We start from the raw sequence: 21,342 nt of genomic DNA on the forward strand, positions 1-21,342 counted from the left end.
GGAAGGGTTGCCTCCGCGGCCGGGTTTGGGGGAGACCTCCCCGCCCGCGGTGAGGCAGGGTGCGAGGAGAGAGGCACACCTCCCCTCCCCTCCCCTTCCCCGCCGCTCTCTTCGGGGCTGGCGGGGGTCCAGTCCCGCCTCTCCAGGCCTGGGCGGCCGAGAGAGGCCAGGTGCAGGCAACGCCCCTCCCCCAGACTCCTGGTTTCCCTCTCTGCCCGTCACCTCCTCCAGGAGTCAGATGCTCCGCGGCCTCCTCTGGGAGGGGGCGGGGGTGGCCTGTAGGTAGGCCGAGGGGGGCGGCGGGAAAGCGCGGAGGCGGACGTTCGGGTCGGAGAACGCTGGGCCTGCGATCCAGAGCCTCTCAGATGCTTGGGCCGGGAGGGGCTGTAGCCCCTAAAGAGGGCTCTGACTCCTGCTCGAGCAGGGGCCATCTGAGAGATTTTAGGAGGCAGCCACCGGGGATTGGGGGAGGTGGGGCGGGGGCATGAAAGTGTTGGAAAAATCCGGGATAACTTTCCCTCGCGGCTGCTGCGGCGTGCTTTGAGGGCGGTCGGCATCTTGCAGGTCAGCAGTCCAATAAAAGGCCTCCAGAGGGAGGGACTTTTACTAGAGCCTTGAGATCCAGGGGAGTAAGTCGGTGACCTCGGGGCTCACTTGGATTGGGGGGTGGAAGGAGGTCTACCCTGCCCTTTGTGGGGGAGGGGAAGGAGTGCTTTCCCACAACTCTGCCTGCTGTCCAGCACCGTTTGGCACTGCAAACTGATGGACCGTTTGGCAACTCAGCAGGCAGCTCCCCCGCCCGGGGTGGACCCCCTCATCCCCCTCAGTGGCCCCTGTTCAACTCCATTTCCTGCCCCAGCCCAGCACTTGCACTATGTGAAACAAAAGCAGTGAGGACAGGCACAAGTTCACATCCCTTTTCTGCCGCTCACTAGCTCAGTGACCTTGAGCTAGTCCCTTTACTCCTGATTTCCCTTGCCTCATCTGAAAAGCTGCATAAACTATTGGCCTTGTTGTGGGGTTTAAAAGTTGCTCAACATTTAAAGCAATTCACATAGCGTCTGGCACATAGGAAAAGCTGGAAATAAACAGCACCTGTGTCATCTACTGCCCATCCAGAGGGGTAGAGGAGCCCTCAGAGTACCCCCTCCCTTTCAACGACCCTGTGAAATTTTGCTTTCCAAGGTAAGTAGTGCCTCTGTGGGGTGGGGGGGAGGAAGAGACTTTGGTTTTATTGAATGTTTTTTTATTCATTGAACTCACATTTATTGTGGTTGCTCTTCTGAATTTGGGCTGGGAGCTAAGAGCTAAGACCGGTTCATAGTGTGTTAAAGCTGGACGGGCCCTTGGAAGCTGGTCCTGCTAGGTCAACTCTTCATAGTACAGTTGGAAACTGGGGCCCGGGGAGGGAGCTGGGTCTCCTCACAGTTCTCCATCTGCTGTTCCACGGGGGGAGGGATGGGGAAGTGGGAGAAAGGCCCAAATGGCTGTGGGGAGTGGCAGAGAGCTCTGGGCTGGGAGAAGTTGGGGCAGCCCCTGGCCTGGCTCCCAGGGTATGGCCTTAGGCAGGCTGAGAGGCTGGTAGAGTTCTGCTTTCCTCTCCTTCCTTCCCGTCTTCATGCTGGTCCTTCACTCTACCAAGGCCAGAGTGGGTGGGGCTGGAACCAGATTCAAATTCAGATGCCTGCAGGCTCTGCCCTCCACTCAGGATGCTGGGCCTGAGCCTGTCATCTCCCTAACGTTATGTGACCCTCCTATCCACCCCCCACCCCCAGTTCTCCTTGTTTTCCTGTTGGATTGGCCATGCTACAGGTGTACTGGAAAATTTTGTCATCTCTGGGAGCCTCAGTTTGCTTGTCTTGCAAATGGAGTTGAAATAAAAACTACCTAGCTGCTAGGTCCTACAGAACACCTTTGCTACCCCCTCATCTCAGAGGCTTCCAGAGAGACATTTATTTAAATAGTAAAAGGTGGGGAAGCCCTGGGTAGACTGGGAACTTGATTTCAAGGCTAGGTGTAGAAAGGGAACATAGCCACCTTCCCTTCCCTTTGGTTTGGGGAGATAACTCAATGGGTCCTGGGACTCCCAGGACAGGAAGTGGGGTGAAGACCAGTGTCCCCCATTTCATTTTACCAAATTAAAGCAGCCCAGATCGCAGGGCTCCCAGGTGCTTATGTCGCTGAACACACTGCTGGGCAGGTCTCACAACCACAAGAACCACAGACTCCCCCTCCCAGCTTGCCCAGTCCCACCTCTGTCTCTGGGAAGCCTTCCTTCGTGGCCTGTACTCTGCCCCCTCCTCCAAGTTTCTCTCCAACCCATAGAGGGCGCCCAGTGAGGGCTGTAGAAGAGAGAGAGACTGAAAACAGCTGTTGAGCTGTGTGACCTTGGGCGGGCTGCTTCCTCTCTCTGGGCCTCCGTTTCCTCCAGCATAGCAGAGGAAGCTGGATCCGTGGCTCCCTAAGGCAGCTTCTAGCTCAGACAGGCTCGGAGCCTGTGTTGACTGATGTATCCTAGGAGATGGGAGCATACAGAGAACCGAGTCAACTGGGAGATTCCTCATGAGGTACCCCCCCATCCCCCCAAGAAGGCTGAGCACCTCCCTTCCCAAGGCACGCCCTTCTGGGATGCTGGCGGAGACTAGTGGGCGGAGGGGGCATATCACCCAGGCCAGTGGTGCTGCTGGTTCCCAAGGACCCTGTAGTTTGTAGAGCAGCCTAAGAACAAGCGCTTGGGTCAGGCGGGGCTGTGAGACTGTGCTTCTAGTGTGTGTCAGGGACCAGTCGGCCTCCAGGGAGAGGGCGTGCGGTGCACCAGGCAGCTGGCTTGTGGGGTGGTGTGTCCAGAAGAGCAGTCACAGGGGCGGTATACTGGGGTGTGTGCAAGACAAGAAGACTGACAATGGGAGGGAAGAAAAAAACCAGGCTTTGGGTCTGGGCAGGCTGTTGGGAGGCTCCAGCCTTACAGAGAAGTGAGAGAAGATTCAGCACAGTCTGACACAGTGTAGTTCTGCCTGTGCCTCGGTTTGTCTGGTTTATGGGTGTTGAGTCGAACTGCACTGTTCTGAATTGCAGTTGCCCCATTCTGTTGGGGGCTATCTGTGTAGAGGTGTTGACAAGGTTTTTCTGACAGTGCTGGGCGGGTGTGTGTGGCTGTGCAGGAGGGTGCTGAAGGGCAGTAGGCAGCACCTGGCCGTTTGGGACGCTATCAGGTTGGACTGGGACCATATATTCTGGCTGTAAGGAAGCATTGGGTTGTACTGGGAGGATTGCGGGCTGTCCTAGGGGGTGTTGGCCGACTGTGAGAGAATTCTGACCACGTTTTGGGTGCCTTTACCCACCTACCCCCATCCGTCACATGGAGGGAGGCCCCAGGACACAGGGAGAGAGGTCTGTTTTAATCATTCCCTCCGCAGGTAGGCGGGCAGCCGCGAGTCCGCTCACTCTCAGTAATTTTAACACGGTGCCTAAGTCTGGAACAGGCGTGAATTGACCTTTTAACCCCTTCCCCGCCACGGGATTAGACTCTGTTTCCTGTTCAATCTCCAGAACCAGTTCTGTCCCGCCTTGGGGTGTGGGGGGGGGGGCGCAGAGTGGATAGTGAATAAGCAACCCCCATCTCCTTTCTCCCCCCACCCCCAATCTGGTCTTGGGGTGGGGGGATGCTGAGGGCCAGGCTGGCGCAGGGGCTGGCAGGAGCTGAGGGCCCAGGCGGGAGTGATAAATATTGAAGAGGAGGGATTTCGGTGTGGGCTGGAGCAGCTGCAGTGGTTCGAGTGTCACACTATCTCTCCCCAGGTTTACTGACCCATTTCCATTCACGCGGCTGCCGGTTTCCTAGCAACGGCAACAGTCCCCCCAGAACAGGCGGAGTGTGTGTCTGCCATTAGCGACTGCCGCAACTGTGTCAAGGTTACCCCGCTCCCTGCAAACCCACCCCGGCGGGTTTGTTTTCCGCCAGCGCCTGGCACACACCGTGCCAGCCGGGGAGGGGGAGGGGACGGGACGGGATGGGACCAGCCCAGGCGCTTGGGGTGGGGGGGCTCAGGGAGGAGCTGCAGTTCCCGGTCCAGTGGGAGCCAACTTGGACTGAGGCCGAAGCAGCCGGACCACCCCCCCTAGGCGGGTGGAATTCCTGAGCCTGAGGGGAGCAGGGGGCGGGGCTGTCCCTCAGCTCTGACCCCCGAGATTCCAGAGCTTGAGGGAAGGGGTGTGGGCCGAGGGGCCTCCGGGAAGCCTGCCCAGTCTGACCCCACCTGGCTCACTGTGCTCCTGCCCTGGCTTCCTCCCACTTCTGCTGCAGCTCTCTGCTCTTCTCTGCTCTCAGCTCTTTGTCCCAGCCTCTGTGCCTCCCCCATCAGACTCCCCAGGGCGGAGTTGTGTTTCTTCCATCAGACTGGGGGCTCCTGAGATTGGGGTTGATGTTGCCTCCTTTCCTTCTCTTCCCTCAGCACCAGCTCGTGACTGTTTTTCCAAATGTCATGGGAGATGAGGGTAAACATTTGGGACAGCAAACAATAATCTTTCTTAACTGGGGACTAGCTGGGCAGATAGCCCCATTCCAGCTTGGAGAAGGAGATTTTGCCGGCTCTCCTCCCGCCTGGCAGCCCTCTTATGGGAGTGGCCATAGGAAGTTGAGTTACAACGCCCCCCCTGCCTTTTTCTCCCTGAAAGCCAGGCTGCAAGGAGTTAAAGCAGCAGGCTGCCCCCCCTCATGGTATGTGAGCTCCCCCAGGCAGGAGGGATGGGAGGATGGGGGTCTGTCACCTTACAGCCACTCATGTGGTCAGCCCGACCTGACCAGTCACATTCCTGCCCAGGAGGGCTGGGACCTGGGGCAGAGGGGCAGGGGCCTGGAGGGGGTTGGGTTTGAAGAAATGGCAGAAGGCAGGGGACTGAGAGACTGGGGCAAGGGGCTACTGGGAACATGGAAGTATTGAGCAATAAATATAAACTCAAAAAACCTGAATGCAGCTTCCACTCTTTTGGGTCTTAGTCTCCCTGCCTTACCTCCCAGCTTGCACTCTTCTAAAATCTTTCTTGTGGTCTACATGTCTGTGACACAAGTACAGTCCTGGTACCAGTTCGAAACAAAGAGAAGAGTGTGGCAGAGACAGTTTCTGACATGCAGGGCAGCAAAGGGACTTGTGGGTAGCCTCCAGGGTGACTTTCTGGTGCTTGGGGAAGGGTGGTTGGGTTTTGGGTTGGGTGAGAGACTCTGAGATCCAGGGTGCAGAGCAGACTGTACTAGACAGTAGGAAGAGACGTGGGCAGGACCCAGGAAGCCTGGTTCTTTGCCCCTATGCCTGACCCCTCATGGCCTCAGTCTCCCCATCGAAGGAGCTGTAGGCCAGTGGCCCTCTTATCCTGGTAGTCAATTGCAAGGGGTATAGGGTGGGGGGCAATGGTCTAGAGGGGTGTGGGAAGCTGCCAGCTTAAGGGGGAGTTTGCAACGTGATCCTAGAGCGAAAATAGCCCAGGTCATTTTCAGCTGCTTGGGCGGAGGTATCTGATCCTGGCAGGGCCAGGCAGCTTGGGCAGGGGGCAGGGAGGAGCATTCTGTAAAGTTCTCTGGGAAACTGGACCCCAGGATGGGAGGGTGGGGAAAGGCTGGCATGCCGGGCTGGGCTTCCTGGGACCTTCCAGAACCCTGGTGGGGACCGAGGAGTGGAGAAATAAGGAATGCAGAGGGTTAACCGGAGGTGAGGGCTGGACTCCTGCCCCTTTTGGGTCCTGGCCTGGATGAGGTGAAAGGTCAGCCCCAAGGAGTCCCGGCACAGCTGGGGAAAGAGTAACCTGATCCTTCGCCCCAGCCAGGCTCAGGGGATCACAGAGCCACCTCCCCCAGGAAAGGTGCTTTGACATCCCCAGGAAGGAGTTCCTTTCAACTTGTTCTCAGCAGGAGTTGGGAGCTGGGGGAGGGCCCAAGCCCTTGGGGTCAGGGAGAGCTGCAGGCCAGGTGCCCAGACCAGTGTGGCAGTGGGGTCAGGGGAGGTGAAGGTGAGCCCACCTGAAAGGTTAGAGGTAGCTTGCTCTGTTCCTGCCTTCCCTTTCTGCCCCATTTTTAGTGACTGATGGCCAACATTGGGGATGGGGGGAGCTTAGAGATGGGAGGCTCCCCCTCCCCCAAACACATAACACATGGTGAATGGGGGGGGCTGTCTGATTAGTGTGAGAAACTGTCTGATACTAGATTGTGACAATAAGATGTGTTTAGGGTGGAGAATTATACCTTGACTATGAGATGGCTTTGCTGTGTGTGTGTGTGGTGGGGTGTTAGAGTGTAAGTTGGTGTGATGGGAGGCAGAGGTGGTAATTACTCAGAAGAACATGGTCTATGGAGTCAAGCCTGACCTGGGTTCAAATGCTTGCCTCTACCTTAGGCAAGCTATTTAGCCTCAGCCTCAGTTTCCCTAGCTACGTAAGGGGAACTGTAGTACTCACCATATAAGGTAATTGTGAAGCGCAGTACAGAGTAAGTATTCAGAAATAAGTTAACCTTAGTGAGCCTTACCATGTGCCCAGCATTGTGTCCGGTAACCGGCCCAAGGTCATCCACGGTGTGGACCTGGATCGAAGCTGGTGAGCTATAGATGGTATGAGGGAGAGGAGTCTTGACAAAGTGCTGGGGAGGCCGGGGGGTGTATCTAGGTACTGAGGGTGGGAGGGGGTGAGAAGAATCATGTTAAGGATGTGGCAGGGGTAAGTATGTGATTCGGGATAATGTTCTTCCTAGCGCCGTCCTCTGGGGCAGGCGACAGCCCCCCACTCCCGGGCTTGCGGGTCTTGTGCGGCTGTGTGTGGGTGTAGTTGTCCCTGGAGTGCGGCTGTAGGTATGTTTGAGAAGGCGCAGGCATCCCGCGAAAGAACAAGTCGCCTTTTGTACGCGTCCAGCCCGGGGCTGGGCAGGGCCCTCCCTGGGGGATCCCCTGTTTCCGCGCCCAGCTCCCCGCCCATGGACAGCGCCCGGGCCCGGCCCCGGCCCCGGCCCCCACCTGAGGGGCGCGGCGAGGCTGGCGGGGCGCCCCCTCCCGGGCCCGGGCGCCGCGTGCCCGAAGCCCTGGCTCCACCCCTCATGACATCACCCCAGGTGCTACCAATCTCCCGGAGCCCTGCCCGCGGACGGCCCGCCCCCTCTAAGGCGTCGCTCCTGGGGGCCCGCGAGGCGCGGTGGGTGGGGTCTGCGCGGTGGGTGGAGTCTGCGGAAGGTGGCGGAGGAGGCAGGGCCCGCCCATGGGGCGTGGAGTCCGGGGAAGGCCTCGCCCTTCCTGCTTTGGGAGAGTCTGAGCCCGAGACCCTGGGCTGGAGAGCAGCGCCCTTGGAAGAACCTCACAGGACCTCCTGTCTTCTGGAGCGCTCCACCTTCTCGCTCACCCGTTCGTATTTGCCAAGTACCACCTTCTGCAGGAAGTCTTCCCAGAACCGACCCCCCTACAAATCTCTTTCTGATTTCCTACGCTCTCTTAATGGCCTTCTGTAATCACGGCAATACCAGTACCGCTAATAACACCAGCTGCCGTTCACTGAGCAATTTACTGTGTACCAGACACTGCTTCGTGTTTTTCATGGACTGTCTCACCTGATGGATCTCTGATTGCTTTCAACCTTGTATTATTGAGCCCTTTCCCCCGGTTGGATTGGGAGTTGCTCTGGGCAGGGCTTATGGATGTGGCCTGACTCAGAATAGGTACTGCTGAGTGCTAGGATGGATGATAAATGAGGAGACAGAGGCTTGTGGAGGGAAAGTACCTTGCCCAAAGTCCTAGCGAGTAGGCAGAACAATCAGAGCTAGAAACCAGATCTCCTGGCTCCTTCACCTCTTTGATTCTTGGTGTGAGACTAAGAGTAGGGAGTCGAACTGACAGATTCTATAGGGCTTCCCTTTCCCCACTGGGGGGTGGGGCGGGGCAAAGATCAGAAGAACCCCAAGTCGAACTTCTCCTCTAAATTCACACTTTGTGCCAGAACCCCTGACTTCTGCGAGGAGGACGAGGACACGTTGGGGGAGCTGGGAGGGCTTTTGCAGGCCAAAAGCGGACAGTACTGGGCTGCACAAGGATTTAGCTTGGGTGGCAGATCCTGGTCCCACATTGGGCCAAGAAGAGTGTTGGGAGCCAAAGTATGTGGGGGTTCAGTTCAAAGGAGGCAGATAATATGCTGGGCCAGCACTTCCCCCACCAGCTAGCTTGAGGCCCGCTGGAATGCTGGGAGGCCCGGGGGATGGGGCCAGGCAGCCAAGGTGTCTCCGGTGGCACGGAAGCAGTTAAGAGCTGCCTCAGCCCGTTCCTTCAGACAATTAGTGACATCTCGCTTGACAACACCACACTGAGCTGATGCAGACCTCAGCCCCCCTCCCGGCCCCCCCACGGCCGCTTCAGCTGTTTATTCTTGGGCTTTAACAATTGGGATTCTGACTTGGAGGAGCGGGCGCCCTGAGCTGCCCTCTGACCCGCCGTCGCCTTGGCAACTGGAGCCCGGTAGGCCTGGGCTCTGCGTTAGGATTACAGATCCTGAATTCACAATCTTGCTGCGCCCCTGCAGCAGCAGCAGCATGGAGGATCTTCAGCTAGACTGGAGGAGACAGAGAAGGAGGGTCCGCAGGGGCCAACCTGAGGCATGGGTGGGAACCTTGGGGTGCCCACAGGCGGCCTAGAAAGTGGTGCTCCTGCCCCCCACTTCCCCCCATCCCCACCCCCACCTCAGCAGCCTCCGTGGGATGGGTGCAGTGGTATACAGAGCCTTCCTCAGCTCCCAGCATCCCCCGTCCCCGCTCTGGAAACTTTCTTCCTGGGAGAGCCCCGAGGGCAGGGGCAAGGCATCCTCATCACCCCCCTCCCCATCCCTTTCCCCCTCAGTCAGCCCCCTACCATGCCCAGAGCTCCAAATGCCAGCAGACTGTGCCCCTGCCGTGCCCGCCGCCATGGCAACAGGCCCCCCTCCTCGCCAGCTCTGCTCCTTCCTCCCCCCCACCCTCAGCCAACTGCCCCAGCTGAAACCGGAGCCGATGCATCTGTGAGCCTCATGCCTAGACCCACATTCCATTTCTGTCCTCTGTCCCCCCCAGCTCTGGCGAGGACATCTCCCCCTCCTCCTCCTTTTCCTCACGCCCCCACCCTCTTTGCCTCTGCCTCCTCCTGCTGTTCTCCCCACACTCTATCACTTAGTGTCTCCCCCTCTCTCCCTCCCCCATTCTCTTTGACTGTCTCTGTTGACCCTGGGGTGCATTGCCTCAGTCTGTCTCCAGGGCCTTGGGTCTCTGGTACTCTGTGCCTTGCCCTGTCTGTGGCAGCCTCCTTCTCCATCGCTTCCCCTCTGTGTGAATCTTGCTCTTTCTCTCTCTCTGCCTCCTCCTCCCTGTCCCTCTACCTCTTTGTCTTTTTCTTCCTTTTTCTCTGTCCCTCTCTTCCTGAGTCTCTCACTGTTTCCCTTCCTCTAGGCCATGTCCGCTCTCTCTCTCTTTAGCTTTCTCTTTCTCTCTCACCCCCTCCCTCCTTTTCTCTCTCCTCCTCAGCCTCCTTCTGTCCTCTTTTCTCTCATCCCACCTTCTTCCTCTTTCTTTTCCTGGATCCGGTTTTCTGCCTTGGTTTCCCCTTCCCTCTCTTTCTCGTCTCCCTGACCCCTCCCCCCCCACACATTGATTTCTTTCAGGTCTTGGCCTCTCGACTCTCCTTCCGCTGACTCCCACTTGGCCATTCTCCTCACAGCCCCCTCTGCTTGAGAGGATGGAAGAGGGGGCCCCATCAGAGCTAGCCCAAAGGAGCCCCTTTCTAGTAGGGTCAGATGTGCCCACTGGGCATGTGTAATTGAGCCTGAGATGGGTGGCAGTGGGACTAAGGTTAAAGACCAACAGAGAGTGGGGCCCCAGGAAACAAGAGCAGCCCGCATCCCTTCCACGGGTGTCAAAGGATGGCCCATCCTTCTAACCTACCTTCCCCCAGCCCAGGCTGGGACAGAAGGTAGTCCAGAGGCTGAGCCAGCCCAAGAAGTCCTCTGGCTGTAAGAACTCAGGGAGCATGTCTAGGCTTCTCTTGTTCCATGGGATCTGAGTGTCTCAGACTGTGCCTCAGTTTCCTCCAGTGGCACAAGGGACACTGCCCTTGTTCTATCTCTAACTTCAATAAAGTACTTTGAGATCTCAGAGCAAAGTCAGAGTTACCAGGAACAAGGAAAGGATCGAGCGACTTTGCCACCCTTGCTCCCCAGTACCAGGGGTGCGCCAACACAAAAGAATCAGTTTGCCTCAGGACAGGGGTAGAAACGGGGCCCTGTCTCCTTAAATGTTGGGTGGAGGACAGTGCCCCGCCTCCCCCCCAAGACTGGCAGCCCCTGCTGTCCGGCCCTCCCTCCTAGTCTGGGCAGAGGCCTCTGGCCCTCCTCCCCTCTTCAAGGAATGGAGTTGGAGTCATGGGGAAACAGGCCTCTAGGGCTCAGCCCTTGCCTCTGGGTGTGGTGGCGCCTGGTCAGGCAGACAGTTCTTGGACCCTGGGGTCTGGGCACTACTCACCAAGGGGCCAGGTGGGGGAGCAGGGGCGCCTGGGGGAGGCGGGTTGCACGCAAGGCATGCTGGGCCCCCTCAGTGGGGCGGGTGGGGGGAACAAAGCTGGCATCGAGGCCTCAGCTAAAATTAGCCGCTTCCCTGCGCGGGAGCGAGCATGCCTGCCAGCCGCCCAGATCGCCGCTGCCTCGGCAGGCCATCTGTCGCCACGTTTTGCTCAGTCCCCCAGGGCCCCCCAGCTCCAGTCACCCCCAGGGGCTGGAGGGACTCTGCTCTGGAGCTGTCCCTGGCCAGGGCTTGGGGCCCTGCTGCTGTCATGCTGTGTGACCTCGGGCTAGGCCTGTCCCTCTCTGGTCTCCTGTACAAACCCTGGGCACTCTTGTACCCTGGATCCCCCAGTCCACCAAGCACTGGTGCTGATGCTGGTCATGTGGGGCGTGGGCATGTGGGCATCTCCCTTCTTCAGAGCTGCCCCTCCAGGCCAAGGTTTGAAGGTGGGGCCAAGTGTGGTTTAGGGTCAAGGTAGGAAGTGTAGATGCCTTGGTAGACTCCTATCAAATTCTTCAGTCTTCACTGGGCAGTGGGACAGCTCTGTATCCAGTAACCCCCCAATATCTCCCCTCATCGGATCTTCAGATAATCTCGCAGAAACTGCAAGTGGGAAACCAGGAGGTAGAAGCCGAGTTCAGATGATATTAACATGCTCTGTGGCCTTGAGCAAGTCTCTTTCTCTCGTAGTCTATTTCCCCTTCTGTTTAATAAGAATCTCCCTTTGCTTGAGCAGCTGCCCACTCTGTGCCACCTTGTCTTGTGAGGCTGGCATGTTGTTCCCAATTTGCAGATGAAGAGGCTGAGGTACAGAAAAGCTGAGATCCCTTGAGAGGAAGCTGTGGAGCCAGGGGCTGGGCCCCCTGTGTCCTCCCTCTCCTGCGCCCCCGTGTGCTGCTTGCTGGTCTTCAGCTTCAGCTTCTTTCCGACCCTGCCCCTTCCCTCATTCCCCAAAGCCAGAGAGGCTGAGCTGCTGCTCCAAGGTCACCCAGCTTGGCTTGGGAGAAGCTCAGACTTGAACCCGAGCCTCTTGGCTCTTGGCCTCCCTTACCACCCTCTGGCCAGCAGACTGGGCCTGTTCCCTGGGTGAGTCATGTCCCTGGACTTTGGCCTCCTTGTCCCAGCTCTGTGGCCTGAAGTTTGGAGAGGAGGACCTTAGAAAGGAAGGGGGCTCCCCTGGCAGCTGTGGGGGCCTCAAGTGCAGGATGGCACGACCCCCTCAACACCCTCCCCACCCCCACACACATCATTGCGCTCCAAGCAGCCTTTTAGCACCAGCTCCGCCGGCCTCTGTAGCGATCTCCTTTCTCCACTTATCCTGCCCCCTGCCTAGATACGCCAGCTACCTTAAATAAGAAATGGAGGTGGCCTGGGGACTTGAGGAGGAGGCTGTGTGCCCAGGCAGCTTCCTTCTCGGCACCTCTCCCCCAGCTCCAGGCCGCTGGGTTACCCGGGAGGGAGGCCACAGCGCCTCGCCTCCTGGTGTCCAGGGACCAAGGTCACGCCCAGAGCCCTGTGCGCCTCCACCTCCTCCTGGGGCCAGTGGTGTTTGTCACTTGGGCAACGTGCGGCTGTGCCCAGCTCTGGCAGTGCTGGGGTGACATTCATGCCCTGTGAGCTGTGACGCTTCTGCAGGCAGAGGACAGCACCACCCAGGCAGCAGCAGCCATGGGGAAGGGGGGAGGAGGGTGGGCTGTCACCTGTCCCAAGCACTCAGGGAGGTGACATGCCGTGTAGCCATCCTGTAGTCTGGAGGGTGGGCTCCTGTGGAAGGGGTGGAGTTCGCTGGCAGCCTCCTTCTGTGGGGTGGGCCAGTGCCCCTTACTTCAACCTGCAGGATGAGGCTTGTCTCACGTGGTGTGTGTATGTGTATGTGCGTGTCAGGCGCGGTGTGTGTGTACCTGTCTCATACTGTCTGGGGGTGTCAGAGGTGCCCATCCCACACTTTTGGGGGAGTGACGGGTTATGTGCTTGGCTCATTCTGCTGGGAGGATTGTCACCGACTTGTACGCCTGTCTCTCTGACTGTCAGGAGTGTGTGTGTGAGATGCCACCATGTGCCCATCTCATGCTGTTGTGCGGAGTGACATGTGTGATCATCTCATGCTGTTGGGAGGTTGACAGTAACTTGGGAGCTTGTCTCTCACCCCGAGGAGACAGTGTGTTGCCCAGTGGTATGGGTCCACATGGGTGGGGCCTTGCCCAGGGCCAAAGGGCCGGCCGGAGGACGTGCTAGAGGCCTTGAGCTTAGGGACAAGTGTGGGATGGGCAGAGTCCCTGTCCCCCATGCTGTACCTTCTGACCCAGGTGCCAGCCCTTGGGGCTCTTCCCCGGGAGGAAGAGCCCCGTGTTTGTCAGACACTGTGGAAGGGGGCCTGTGGGGCTGGGGCAGGTGTGTAACCGGGGAGGTGCAGGGTTCACCTGGGAGGGGAGCTGTGTCCCCGCAGGCCTGGGGGACCCTATTCCCTGCCGCTTCTGCCCCTGAAACTGTTAAACTAATTAAGGCTGTGGAGCCGCGGGATTAATCGGGGCAGCTCAGCGCGGGCCGGGAGCTCAGGTAGTCGATTAGTGCGCCGTGGAGGATATTGGATTTCTGAACCGCAAGTCAGCACTATTCGGGCCTGTTATCTCTCCGAGGCTGGAGGGTCAGGAGGCGGGAAGCTCCGGGGGCGCGTCCACTCCCCCTGCCCACAGCCCGCTGCCTGCGGGCCCTGTCTGTGCCCGGCGCGCCCACCTGCGCCCCTCCTGCCCTCCTGGCCCCGTCCTCTGCCCACCTGAGCCCCGGCCTGCGAGCCACGCGCCGTTTCTTTTTCAGTCCATGGCATGACCGCTCTCTGTGACCCTCCGGTCCCCTGGCTCTCCGTTCCTTTTTCCATCTCTGTCGTGCTCTCCCGGGGTCTCTCCCTCCCAGTCCTTCCTGGCCTGGGACTGGTATCCTGCCTCAAGGGCGCCTGCCCCCTCCCCCCCTCATGCTCGGTCTCTGAGGGTGTCCCCCTGTCTGTCCCTTCAGCCCCACCCCCCCGTCCCCTTTCCCATCGTCTCTGAGTTTTTGTCACTCTGTTTCTCTCTTATGTCTCTCTGTCTTTGTCTCTCTACCTCTGTGTGTCTCTATGTCTCCCCGTGTATCATTCTCGCTCTCCCTCTCTTTGGCTTTTCCTTTCTCTCTGTCTTTTCCTCTCTCTCTTGTGTGGTCTCTGCTGGTGTCTGCAACCAGAACAAATCTCCCCCAGCCAACACCCCCTGAACAAGGAGGCCAGAGCAGCTAATGGGAAACATGTGATTCTGCCTTGCGCCTGGAGCACCGTGAAGGGAGCCTCAGTCCCAGCTCAGCCCTAGCTCCCCACTACCTCGCCACCCCCCCCCGCCGCCCCGTCCCTGCCTGCCTGTACCCCCCCCCCAGTGGCAAGTTCCCCTGCCATTTACATTTTCAGAGGGTGGGGGGAGTTTTCATTTAGTATCAGGTTGGGGAGAGGCTGGGGGTAGCTCTTGCTCCTTGAGACCCTCCAGCCCCCAGGGCCAGGCATACCTCATGCAGACTCCCCCACCAGCACCATATGTAGGAGAACAGGGCCAAGAGGCGCTGAGCTGTGGGGGCTTGGACGGGGGGCCGCCAGCCCACCCCCACGGAGGGTTCTGGAGCCACCCAGATTTCCATCTTTTCTGCCCTCCTGGGCCTCTGGGAGCTGCAGGGGTGGGGGCTCCCTGAGGGCTTGGGGGCTGCTGGGCTGCATTTCCGTGCCCACCCAACCACAGGGAAAGGGGGGACGGATCAGAGGAGGGAGGCTCTGGCAGGTTGGAATTCTCCTTCTCTGCCTGTGGATAAATTGTCCCTAATCCAGGCTTGGGGAGTTGTCTGGCTCCTACAGACAGAGAGAGAGAGAGAAAGAGAGCGAGAGCGAGAGAGAGCAGGAGATAGGGAGGGAGGGGGGAGGGAAGCAGGCACACACAAACAGTGACACAGACACACACTGTCTCACAAAGGGTCTCTCTCACATGCACACACAGGCACTGGCCAGTTACACAAAGATACTATGCAAAAATGGAGGCACCCAAACCTCTCACACATGTTGACACTGACACACAGCTATACTGGCACAGACATACAGTGACATAAGCCCGGGGACCCACTGACATCCAGACACACAGCAGTGCACAGGCATACAGGGATGAGGCCACACAACACATGCATGCATAGACACAAGCACACGCTGACCATAGAGAGACAGACCTACAGGGACACCGTGACCAGGCACACCCACTGTCCTGGATGCCCAGAGGAAAGCAGAGAGAGGAGGACGGCAAAGCTGATCCACAATGATACCTATGCCCACAGTGGTAGGCCCAAGATTAGAAACCTGCAGGGACAGCAGAGGCTCAGCTGCCCGCCCCCAGCCCCCCGCCTATCATGTCCAGGGAGCCCATGCAGCTCCCGCCACAGCGAGATGCAGAGAGCCAGGCAGAGTGTGTGTGCGCACAGGCACACCTTGTCAACACACGTTCTACCTGTGTGTTCTTACAGGTGTGCAAACACAGGCTAAGCAGGACACACCCACCAAGCTGAATGGACCCAGCCACACAAACCTACACACATAACTGAAGACTCCCAAACCCAGGTACACACTCAGCCTGGTGTACACACACACGTGCCTACCGCACAGAACCCAGCAGACACACCAGTCCCATACATTTGCACTCTTAAACACACAAGCCACACGGATATGCAAAAATACATACAATAGGCTAAATAGACCCAGGAACCCACATACAGGTGTCTTCACACTCAAAGCCGAACATTCACAGACGTATGTAAACCAGACTCTTATCACACACACACACACACAAACTCCCAGGCAACCAGAACCTATGAGCTGTCGGTGAGGCCTCGTTCCCAGACCCCCTCTGGGCTCCAGGACAGAACTCAGGGAGGCAGACAAATGGGCAGGAAGCAGGGGGGCCGTGAGGAGGGCCATGGTTATTAAAGAAAACAAGAGCCATAACCAGTTGACAGGGAAGGGTAAATGCCATCTGCATACATACCCTCATGGAAATCTGCACTCACTGTCACACAGGCTATGGCACCTCACACCTGTGCTGTAAATGTGCTCTTAGCATTTCCAGCTTCCACAGAGCGCCCCTCCCATGGACCGGAGCTTATTCTCCCCATTTTTTAGTTGAGAAAACTGAGACCCTGGGCGATTAAGTGACTTGCCCAAAGTTCAGGTGAGTTGAGGATTGAGCCAAGGACCATCTGACTCCCAAGCGTACATATATACGTACGCATATACGGGCCTGCTTTTACCTACATATAAAGACACCATTTCCCAGTAGGAGCCTGAGTGCCAAGAGACAGGCTCCCTGATGGGATGAGGCTAGAGCCGGATTGAACCCCACCTGAGAGCGTCCTGGTCCCGTGTACCTCTGCGTCCTGTTCCTCTCACCAGCGCCTCCTGTTGGTGCTTATACCTGGGGTGCTGTGTTTGCTTCCACAGATGGGAGCTTGCCTGCCTGCCTACCCATCGGCCTGGACCCCAGAGCCCGCCCAGCTGAGTGCGTGTAGAGGGCCCCGGGTGCGGGGCAACGCCCAGGCTGCAGCAGAGACCACCCTGGAGACACTGGCAGAGACAGGCCCTTCCTGCTGAGCGGGGCTGTCTGCACAGCCTGCTTGGGTGAGTGTTTGGGGCGAAAGTGGGCGTCAGAGGGACTTGCTTCGCAGTCCCAGGAGGAATCCCCTCCCAGCTTCGGCTGAGGTTCTTTAGAGAATCAGGTATTAGCCCAGTATATTCAAACTCCCCCCTCTCCAGAAAGGGGAACTGAGGCCCGTGGGCGTAACATGTCCCTGGGGTCCTGCCTCCTAGCCTGAGGACTCTTCCCTGTACCCTGATGACCTGACAGAACTAGTAGGAGAAGGGGCTTGTGACAGTGACCAGAACTCAGGGCAGAGATGGAAACCAGAGTACCTGAGGTGTGCGGCTGCTTCCGGACCTTGGCTCCTGGAGTGTGGGGAAGCTGAGGCAGGCAGGCCTAGGTAAGGTGCCGGGGGGGCCTGGGTAGTCCAGGTATGCTGGCTGCAGTCACAGGACAGGGTGGGCATCAGGGCCAGAGCGGGCCCCACCTCCCTATTCCCAGGCCAGCTTAGCCCACCCAGGCTCAGGAGCCACAGAGGCCAGGTGGGGCTGCCCTGCTCTGCAGAGGCAACTCCCTGCACTGACACATGAAGCCTCCAGGCTCCGGGAAGCTCCTGGGGGCCCCACCCAACTTCCAGAGGAGGATTCCTGGGGCCTGAAGTCTGGGGGTGGGGCCTGCTGAGATTGTGAGGGTGGGGAGGTACATCTGTGGGAGGCTGCAGGACTGCATGTGCCTAACTGTGATTGCACCCGGTACTAGTGAGCAAGGACTCAGGCTTGGGTGCAGGCAGGTACGGGGAGGGCTCTGTGTGTAAAGGTTACATGTGAGGACGGGGCTGCGGGGTGGCTGAGGGTTCCGGGTGGGACACTGGGTGGTGAGTGTGTGGGGTTCAGGGCATGAACAGGTGTTACATGTGCCACACTGGGCCTGCACACTGTATGTGTGCAGGGAGCATCGTCCCCTGGAGAGGTAGTGTGGGCCAGAACTTGACTACTCTGGGGCGGTGTGTAGCTACACTGGGATGGGATGGTGTGTGTACACAGGTTGTCTGGGTGCCCGTGGCTCCATTTGTGCTTTAGGGGCGGGCTGGGTGAGCCTCCAGCCAAGCCGGGCTCTGCAGTGCCCAACCTTGTGGCCAAATCGCTGAAGTCACTTCCTTTCCAGCAGCAACTTTCCAGGAGGAGGAGCTCTTCAGACCTGGGCTGGGAGAGGGGGCGGAACAAGGAACTCTCAGGGGAAGGAGGCGGTGGGGGGGTGTTGGTGAGAGGCTGGGAGGAGGGGGGCCTGGTGGGGCCGGGGGAGGGGAGTCCTGGGGAGACAGAAGGAAAGACAAGGGCAGGAGTCTGGAAGGGCCCAGGGCAGGAGGGGCTGGGGGCGGAGCAGGGCCAGAGACTCAGTCCCTGAGTGACCTCTGAGGGAGGAAGTGGGGGCCGCCCAGCAGAGTGACCCTCCGTCCTGCCAAGCTGGCGGCCCCCACATAACCTGGCACCCAGGACAGGGGGCTGGCAGGGGGCAGGGCTAGGGCAGACCTGCTTGCCAGGTGCCCTGCTCCGGGCAGGAAGGGGGTGGGCGAGGGCTGCACAAAGGAGCTCTGTGTGGCTGGGGTTAGGGTGGGGTGGTGGGGTGTGCTGTGCTGTGGGGTGGGGGAGCCTGATGGCTACAGGGGGTGGGGCGGGGCTTGCTCCCCATGGGGGCATTAGTGGCTCCAAGGGGACACCTAGTGGTGAGGGAGGGTAGTGCATCCGGATGACTGAGGTGGGAGGGGTGACTAGAAGCTGGGAAGGAGATAGAATGGAAGTCAAAAATTAAAACTGGTGGTTGAGACTAGGACAGTTGGGAGAGGCTGCATGGGAAGCGGTTGGCTCCCTGGCCAGAGACAGTTTGGATTAGAGGAGCCCAGCAAACCTAAAGTCTGCCTCTAGCTCCTCCAGCCCATGGCTGTTTGTCCTTAAGGGCATAACTTAACCTCTCTGCGTCCAGTTAAATGCCAAATGAGAGACAGCTGCCATTATCATTTGCATCGTTGTTATTTTTTGTCATGATATTGGGCTGGAGTCAAGTTGGAAGATCTTAAAGTGCAGTTGGGTGAGTGAGGGATTGAAGGGGAGGAGACTGGGAAGGGTGGTGAGCAGTTCCTGAGGGGGCAGGCCCTGGGCGATAAGGCCCCCAGAGGGGAGGGGGTGGAGGGGAGGGGAAGGTCTCCCGCAGAAACAGCTCCTTTGATGCAGTGTTTTCCATTTGAGAACATCCCAGGGCCTGTACTCCAGGCTGGGAGGGAAACGGTGTGGGGGGAGGAGTGTGCAGGCTGGAGAGAGGGTCATGAGGCCGGAAGTGAGAGCTGGGGCTGGCAGCTCAGCTCCCCTGGGAGGCTGTAGGTGGGGGAGGGGGAGGCGGGCTGGGGAAGGGGTGGGGTGGTCACAGCCGCAGTGGGGAGGGTGGGGCTGGGGACTCAAGGATGTGGGCTGGCGCTTCCCGGCACTGTGCACAGCAGGTTGGGGCCCCCGGCTCCCTCCCAGCCAGCTGGTGTCCCTTTGGGCGGGCCCAGACACACTGACCCAGAAGCAGACCAACAGAAGGACCCTTTTGACTTCATTTGCAGACCAGGGCTAGGCGGTACCCTTGGGAGGGGACCAAGAGAATGGCCACTGGGGTGTGGTGGGGAAGGGGAGCCAGCTGCTTCCCTCAGCTCCTGGAGTCTGCAAGAGTGGAGAGGGGATAGGATCAGGAGACCTGCCCAAGGACGTGCCCAGAGGTCTTCCAGGCTGGGTGGAGCAGAAGCACCCTGTGTGGAGGAGGCTTTTCTCTTCTGCCCAGATGTCACCCTCAGGCTCCAAGGGGAATGTGTGCAGAGCAGGGCTTGATGAGCCCCATTCTCGGCAGGGGAGAGAGGGCAGCTTCTGGGGGCACCTCAAAGTGGGTATTAGGAGCCAGGAGTCAGCCGTTCCAGAAGAAAGCAGGCCTGCAGGGTCCAGAGCTGAGCGCCTTCCCTCCTCAGGGAGGTTCTCCCTTCAACGTCCTTCTCCCTGCAAGGTCCTTCTCCCTGCAAGGTCCGAGGTGGTGAAGTTCTCAGAGCAGAGAGAGGGTGGGGTGGGGGGGCAGTCCCGGGCCTACAGCCAGGCAGGGGGCAAGACCTATGAGTGAGTGGGTGGGCCAGTGAGGAAGAGCTGGGGCCTGGGACCTGCAGAAAGGAATGCTCTGCCAGGATGAGCAGCAGGAGGGCCCTTCCCGTGACGTTTTGTGGCCTTGGTTGGGCATAGACTCTTTCCCTCGTCCTGCCTGCCTCAGTTTCCTCGTCTCTAAAATGGGAGGGACGTGAGTTGATCTAGACCAGTGTTCCCACTGGGAGAGCTGATTATAAATACAGATTCCCAGATGTCCCCTCAGATCTATGAGTCAGACTCCCCTGGCCTCAGGCCTGGGGATCTGGAATGTTACACGGCTCCCCCAGTCCCAGGGTTTGGAAGCCAGTGGGTGAGATGATATTAAGGTTCCTCCCAGCCTTAAATTAGATCACAGCTCTAGAAGGAATGCTTTCAGGAGTGGCTGAAGGAGAGTTGCAGGAGCTGGGAGTGGAAGGAGGCTTTGGGCTTAGGGCAAAATTAGGAATCCTGCCACTTAGCAGCTATATGACCTCAGGCAGTTACGCAACTGCTCAGAGCCACTTTCCCCTGTAACCCGGAGGTGAGGAACTGTGCCTCTTGGGTTGCTGTGAAGATTCAGTAGCTCTCATATGTGGAGGTGCTTTGTAGATTGCAAACTGCTGCCCCTTCCAGACCCTCCTGTCCCTGAGTCAGGCCCGCAGTCCTCCTGTGGCCTGACAGCACAGGGCTGGACGGCAGCTGTTGAGAGTCTGCCCGTGTCTGCGGACGGCGGGCCATGAGGTCAGGTCAGGGCCAGCTTGCTAGGCACCGGTTGGGGTCAGTCTTGAAGACCCCAATGGTGGTCAGGGCCTATTCCACTCCCCGCTCCCCAAGATCCCAGCCCCCAGGGGCCAGCCAAGGCCCAGGTTCCTCAGGCTCCCTTGGACAGCAGGGAGATCTGGGTTCAAGTCTCAGCTGTCCTGACCAGAAGTCAATCTATCCGGAGCATCCCAAGCCCAGGCCCAGCACTGGGGGTTGGGGGATACAGTGGTGGTCAAGGCAGACGCAGTCCCTGCCCCCAAAGAGCCCGCACTCCTGTGGCGGGGAGACTCTCTGTAAACAGCCAGTCACACAAGCAATCGATTACAGTTGTGGTAAGTGCTATGAAGGTGAACTAGAGAGGGCTGGGAGAGGACATAGCAGGGGCTGGGCTGAGGCCGGGAGTCGGGAGGGGACAGAGGGTCATTCACTCATTCATTCATTCATCTGACAAATACATTTCGAAGCACCTCTGTAGGCCAGAACTGTTATGGGTGTTTGGAGATAACAGCAGTGAATGAGACAGAAAGCCTTGCCCTCAGGGTGCTCGCTGCAGATGGTTTCCTCATCTGGAAAGATGGGGATAAGGAGCGTATTGAGCTCAGGTTTGCAGGGGGATTTGATGAGATAATCCATGTAAAGTGCGTGGCATGGTGCAGGGCCACAGAGAAGTAGCCCTAGAGTGTTAGCTTTTATTGTTGTTGCCTCCCTGGCGTGACTGTTAAACTTCTGACCTCAGCCACTCTTCACCTCTTCTTTGCAGCTCTTATCCCACGAATAATTAACGAATAATTAACTCATTTGTGATTACCTGACCCCAGCTGTCTATCCAGTTGTTGTGCAAATTAGGCCCTCCAGAGCGAGCCCCGAGTGTATGAATGAATGATGTTACTTCACTTCATCACTGAGCCTCCATTTCTTCATTTGCAAAATGGGATCTTTGGTAGCCCCTACCTAGGAAGATTGGTTTGAAGCGTGAGATGAAATGGTGCCTGGGCGCGCAGTAGGTGCTCACTAAACCTGAGCTGCCATGGTCCTTTGCAGGCGCTGTCCACACCCTGAGGCCTGGGCTCAGGCCGAAGAAGTTGCTCCCCAGCACCCGCAGCTGACAGCCAGCGACTGGCAGAGCCCCCAGGCCCGGGGGCCCCTTCCCTCCCAGGTCAGCCGGGTGTGTGCACTGGAGGGAGAGCGGGGGCGCTGGGCACCTGGGGGAGGCGGGGCCAGGGGGCAGGTGGGCAGGGGTTGAGCTGTGGCCGCCAGACCATTCAGGGGATTC

General features: G+C 58.6%; 1 protein-coding gene across 12 annotated transcripts in view; it reads left to right on the forward strand.

Moving 5' to 3' along the window:
* The window catches only part of AHDC1 (AT-hook DNA binding motif containing 1), a 61,768-nt gene that overhangs the window by 24,756 nt on the left and 15,670 nt on the right, over positions 1-21,342 (forward strand). For 10 of the 12 annotated variants that reach the window (XM_058304032.2, XM_058304029.1, XM_058304027.1 and 7 more), the window contains 2 exons: positions 16,032-16,208; positions 21,111-21,225. The gene's annotated coding sequence lies outside the window, so the exon portion shown is untranslated. The remainder of the gene's footprint in view (positions 1-16,031; positions 16,209-21,110; positions 21,226-21,342) is intronic. The other 2 variants (XM_058304033.1, XM_058304030.1) reach the window with 1 other exon arrangement.

The sequence above is a fragment of the Dasypus novemcinctus genome, chromosome 9, assembly GCF_030445035.2.
Source record: "Dasypus novemcinctus isolate mDasNov1 chromosome 9, mDasNov1.1.hap2, whole genome shotgun sequence".
Lineage (NCBI taxonomy): Eukaryota > Metazoa > Chordata > Mammalia > Cingulata > Dasypodidae > Dasypus > Dasypus novemcinctus.